The following is a 6,002-nucleotide window of genomic DNA, read 5'->3' as shown; positions in this document are numbered from 1 at the left end:
CTCAGAGACTTGTGCAACCATTACCACTATCTAATTCCAGAACATTCTATCAACCCAAAAGGCAGCCTCGTCCCCATCAGCAGTCACTGCCCACCCCCTCCCCAGCCCCTGGCGACCCCGAGTCCACGTCCCGTCTCTGTGGCCCTGCCTGTTCTGTACGTTTCATATAAATGGAGTCTCACACTGTGTGTCCTTCTGTGTCTGGCGTCTCTCTCTGAGCACGATGTCCTCAGGGTCCCTCCTCGCTGTGGCCTGTGTTGGAGCCTCGTCCCTGTTCATGGCTGAGTGGTGTTCCAGGGTGTGGATGGACCACGTTGGGCTTATGTGTTCATCTATCCATGGACACTTGGGTTGTCTCCACCTTTTAGCCATTATGACAGTTTTACTATTTTTGAGACACAATTTTAGCACAAAAGGTGTTTGGGTAAATACAAGAACAACAGCTCTGCAGCTCTGTTCCGTACCTCAGGGCCTTTGCACGGCCGTCCTCCTGCCTGTGAAGCCTTCCCCACAGACCACCAGTGGGCTCTCTCCCTCTTGGTCGGTCCTGGGACATGTGCCTGGTCCACCACAGGAGTCTCCCTGGAACTTGTCATCAGCCACGTGGCCTGGGCAGGCCCCTGCACTGTGTGCCCCGCAGTGTAGCCAGACACATGCATTTGGGCCTGTGTCTCTCAGGAACCTCCCCCATGCCCTTGCCAGACACCAGTCACATGCAGAGTGCCGCCCCTCCAGGGGCGGCATGGTGATGTCCCTGCAGGGTGTGGGGGCCCCTCTGCACCACCAGTGACCCCCAAGGCCCCGCCCCAGCTGTGGCCAGACCCTGATGCAGGCTCCTGCAGGTCCCCTGGGTGGCCATCGATATGCGTGTCCCGTGCAGAGCCTTTCCTGCCCGGAGCTTCCAGAGGAAAGTGATTTCCCTCCCGCAGCCCGTTACTGCCGCCTCGGTGCCCGGCCACAGGCAGGGGGTCGGAGGCGGCGGAAGAGGGGGGCAGAGGAGTGCTGAGGTTGCCCGGGGCCCTGATGGCTGTCGGCTGGGGGTGGAGCCCTGCCTCCTCCCTCAGCCCCCCAGGGCAGGGCCATCTCAGTTTCCAGATGCAGGTGCACCATCCCCTCTGAGCCTCAGTGTCCCTGCTAGACCTGCCCAAAGCCCTGCCCCCTGGCCCAGACAGCCCTGAGATGGGGGCTGGCCCTCCATTGTCAGGGCTGAGCAGGGACCTCCTGCCTTGCAGGACTGAGACAGTCACACTCGGCCCCTCATCTCAGGCTTCTTCCTCAGGGACCCTCCTAGTCGCAGGGGTGCCCCTGCTGTGCCCCGCCAGGCGCATCCTTCCCAGGCCGCCTCCTGGGGCTTTCTTTCCTTCCTCTTCTGCATGTATTTACCACCTTGGGCCTGCCTGTGTTTTCTTCATTTATCCCCTCCCAGTCTGTCTGCAGCACTGGACTGTCGGCTCCCTGAGGGCAGGGACTGTATCTCTCCTGGTCACTGCAGGTTCCTGGGCCTAGAGCATGGGCAGTACACAGTAGGTGCTCACTATATGCTCGAAGATTGAATGAATAAATGTTGCATGCATGTTTATACAGAAGCCAACTAATCCGAAAAGAGAGAAAAAAATATCACATAAATACTGCACCTCCCATGTCACGCGCGGTCAGCACCCCAGTCCCCCCGGACCCGTATCTGGGGGTTTGGGGAGGAGGCCATGGCGCCAGGGATGCTGGTCTTGGCCGCAGGTGGCCAGGCAGCCCCTGGTGGACAATTATAGAGCCAGTTCACAGCCCAGGAGCCCCTCAGGGGCCATACATCACCGCAAGATGACACACAGCTGGAAGCTAAGCGGCTGCAGTCAGACTGGCATGGCCAGCAGGGAGACACAGCCAGAGGACAGACCTGTGGCCCCTTGCAGCCTCAGTTTCCCCTCTGGAGCTGCTGGGCTGGATGGAGATGGTTGTTGTGATTACAGCAATGTTGGTGACAATCGGTAGGGCTGCGGCTGGCAGTGCGCACCCCCAAGCCCAGTCAGCCAGGGCAAACGCACCCAGGTGTGTGTTCACCCAACCCTCACTGAGGGTGGGGCGGGCGTGGCGGGGCCTGGGGGCAGCCTGGGAGGCTGAGCGAGGCGGGGGGGGGGGGCGCACACGGGAGGCTCTGGGCAGGAGGCTGCCAGGGAGGTGTTGGGAGGTGTGGACCCTCTCCTCCTCTCCCCGTCTGAGGGAGCAGAAACCCCCGAGTGTCTCCCCCTCCAGCCCCCTCCCCGCTCAGGAGCTGTCTCAGGGGCTCCAGAGGCCAGAACCGCAGAGTCACCAGCTCCACAGCTGAGGAAGGGACATCTTGGGCCAGGCCCCTCCCTCTGCCACCTGAGAATGGGAGAGGCCCTGCCGGGGTCCCCCAGGGGCTGCCCACCCAACAACCCTGAACCTTCCTCTTTGATCTGGGAATGGAGGCCAGGTGGCCCAGGGCTGATCTATGGGTCCTAATAGATGCTGTGGTCGGGTGGGAGGGCGCTGAGCCCAAGGAGAGGAGACACCCCTGGCCCGTGTAGATGGGGAAACTGAGGCTCCATGGGTCACTGGAGTGAGTCCAGGGTGAGCCCCAGGCCTCCCAGGCTGGAGGGTGCTGGGGTCCCTTCATTCCAGGGTGGGTGAGGGACACGCCACCTCCCCAGGAAAGGCTTACAACACCCCCACCCCGCCATGTCCTCCTGTGGCTGTGCCCCCCATTCCCCCTGCAAGCTCTGAGCTCCCTGCAGGGCTTTGGGGCTCAAATTAAAGTCCCAGCTCTCCCACAACGGTCTATGGAGCTTCCTCTCTTGGTCGGGGGGATCCATGGGTGCCTGACTCCTGGGGGTGACAGAAACTTCCAGAGAGAATTCATGAACCTCCTTTGAACAGGACCCCACATCCTCCCCACATTCACTCCAGGGGTTGCCCTGATGGAGGGCAGGGAGCCAGGGAGGCTGGGGGGGGGGTGTTTAGGATTCCTGGCTGTCTCAGCCCCGCCCCCACCTTCCCCTTCATACTGATAGGATGAAGGGGAAACTGAGTCAGGCATCAAAAGTGTTGTCCCCGCCCAGAAGAGGGATCCTGTGAGAGGAAGAGGAGGCAGAAGCAGGTGGTTCCGGCCCCCTCCCGTGCCTGGGCTGGCAGCCCCCAGCTGACTGGGTAAGAGCCTTGGGCCGCTGGGAGGGGGAGGGGGAGGGGCAGGCCAGAGGCGGGTGGGGGCGCCCCTCCCCCACCAGCTATAGGCCTTGAACCCAAAATAGGGAGGGAATAGGGGGGCACTTCTGCACCCCCGCCCCCACCAGGCCGGACCCCTGGTCCCGCCTTTCCTTCAGCGCAGACCCCTGCCGACCCCCGCCCCTCCTGCGAGGCCCCGCCCCTTCCCCCTCCCTCCGCGCTGCGCTGCTGGGGCTGCGCCTCCCCCAGGCCCTGTCTCCCCGTTTCTGCGCCTCCGCCCAGGCTGGTCCTCTACCTGAGCATCTTCTCATGCATACGACGCCCGCTCTGCTCTCTGGGCCTCAGTTTCCCCACTTACACAATGAGGGCGTGAGCTCTGGTCTCTAAGGAGAGGGGCCTGGGTTCCAGCTCCAGCCCATCCTATGATGTCAGTGGGACCTTCATTAGGGAGGGGGTGGTGTTTCTTTGCTGGGCCTCAGTTTACCCATCTGCCACACAGGTGAGCCCCGTTTTACAGATAGGGAAGCCGAGGCCCCCATTAATGTCTCTGAGTCCAGTCGCCTGGGCAGGGTAGGCGGCGACCACCCCCCACTCCAGCTGGGGGACAAGCTGCCTGCGCCCAGCAGCCCTGATGGGTCTGGAATGTTTATTCGAGCGGCTCTGAGGCTCCTCGTGGGCCCTTCGACAGCGAAAATCAGAGGTTATTGTCTGGTGGGGAGGGTGCCCCTGAAAGGAGCCCTGAGCTGGACCTGCCTGGCAAGGCCCGGCCGGCCCCCCTCGCCCTGCCTGGCGCCAGAGTTATGGTTCGCAATATCCGCACACCCTCGGTTATTAGCTTCATCCATCATGCGCAGGCTGGGCTACGGCTCCAGCAGCCCTGAGGCCAGTAGGGGAAATCAAGGCAGGGAGGGTTAGTCAGCACCCCTGGCTCAGGGCACAGCTGCAGGACTGGGATAAACCCCAGGCTCCAGTGCCAGCTCTGCCACCCGCCTCAGATTAGGCCTCTGCTGCTGTCAGAGTCTCAGTTTGCTCAACTGGAAAATGGGCTAGAATGGCGCAGAATGGGGGCTCAGAGCCTGGGGGTTCCTGGTAAGGGAAATGGCCAGCTCTCCCCAGAAGCAGGGCCTTTGGTGCCTCTCACCCCTCCACACGTGTTCCCAGTGTCTGGCACAAAGTCAGCCAGCCCTCGACGCACGTTTGTTGATCGACTGAAAGCATGTTGTGCATGAACTCCAAGTCAAGTGCTCTTTCTGGGCAACTAGGAAAAGCTGGAGGTGAAGGCCTCATTCTCCGTTGTTCACTCCTCTGGGGAGGCCTTGGGGACAGGGAAAGGCGTGTCTTAGCTGAGGCGGGCAGCAGGGGGAACCGTGGGAGTCGGCTGTGCTGGCTGGCAGATCTTTAAATTAAAATACATATATACACCAGATAAATAAACCCAGCCCACATCCCGGTGACAGGAGGAATTAAGTTGCCCAGTTGGGGACCCGGCAGCGAAGGCTGGGGGTGGCGGGAGGGTATGGGGCACGTCACAGGCTCTCGGCCCCCAACCAGCTCTCACTCTATTCAGGTTCTGAACACTCCGGAACCCTCCTGGCTTGCTGGGGCCCTTGGGGGGTGCTCAGGGGGTCAGGGAGCGAGATTTAGAGTCTGGGACACACATTCTAAGCCCCAAGATGGGAGCCCAGGATCCGGTCCGGGTTCAAGTGAGACCAGCTACCCCACGGGATGCCCTGGGTAAGTCCGTGTCCTCGCCTGAAATGGGGGGAGCACGGCCCCCTCTCCCGGACCTGTGGCTACACTTGCCGTTGGGGCGGGACGGACCAGGTTCGAGTCCAAGCCTGACCCTTTGAGGGCTCGGATCTGCAGCCCGATGATCCTTGTGGGATCCTGGCAGCCTCTGTCGGGTGGAATGCCAGGGAGACTCCGTTCTAGCACACGAGGAGGCCCCCGTGGGGCCCCCACAGCTGCGGGGTCCCCCTCGGCCCCTTCCCTCCGCCCCGAGCCCAGCAGAGAGGGGCGGAGGGGCGGGAGGGGAGTTTTCAATTACTGAGCAGCTAATCGCCCGGCGAGGGCCGTTCTGGGGCCCAGTAAATCTATTATGAAAAGCCTCTAAATGTATGTAAAACCGGCCTCCCACAATCCGGGGATTAGGCCGCTGGGAGGGGAAACCGAGGCGCAGGCCGCCTGGCGGATTAGCGCAGCAGGGCCCCCAGAGGGTTGGGGGAAGCGGTCCCCAGAGATCCCGGGCAAAGGGAGAAAGGTCGTGTTCTGAAGAACTCAGTGCCCATTTTATAGCTGGGGAAACTGAGGCCAGACAGACCCAGACCCGGAGTGAAGGGGCCCCTCCCAGGACCCCTATCCAAGGCTGTATGTACCTTCCTTTGCAGGGGACCAAGGCGGATTTCCCCGAGAGGGTGCCGGCCAATCCTGGAGCTGTGATCTTGGGGTTCCCGGCTAGACCCTTTAAACTGCCCCCATCCCTTTGTGCTTTGGAAATGTCTTTATTAATCACCTACTGTTTGCCCAGCCTGAAGCAGAGGCTGCAGAGTCAACGAGAGAGGGGATGTGAGGCTCGGGGGACCCAGGACAGGAGGTGAGAAGGAGGAGGAGGAAGTTGCCGGGCCAAGGACACTCCAGATGAAGGGCACCTGCCTGAGCAAGGCCTGGGGCCGGAGGGACTCGTGAGCTGAGACGACCCTCATGTGGGAGGAAGAGGACTGGCAGGCTGGGGTTCCTTCTTTCCTTCCGAGGGAGCCCTGGGAGGATTTTTCGACTGCAGGACAATTTTCCCAGAGGCCACCTCCCTCTGGGACTCAGTTTCCCCA

Source organism: Microcebus murinus, chromosome 27 (genome assembly GCF_040939455.1).
Source record: "Microcebus murinus isolate Inina chromosome 27, M.murinus_Inina_mat1.0, whole genome shotgun sequence".
NCBI lineage: Eukaryota > Metazoa > Chordata > Mammalia > Primates > Cheirogaleidae > Microcebus > Microcebus murinus.
Note: the sequence above shows the minus strand (reverse complement) of the source record.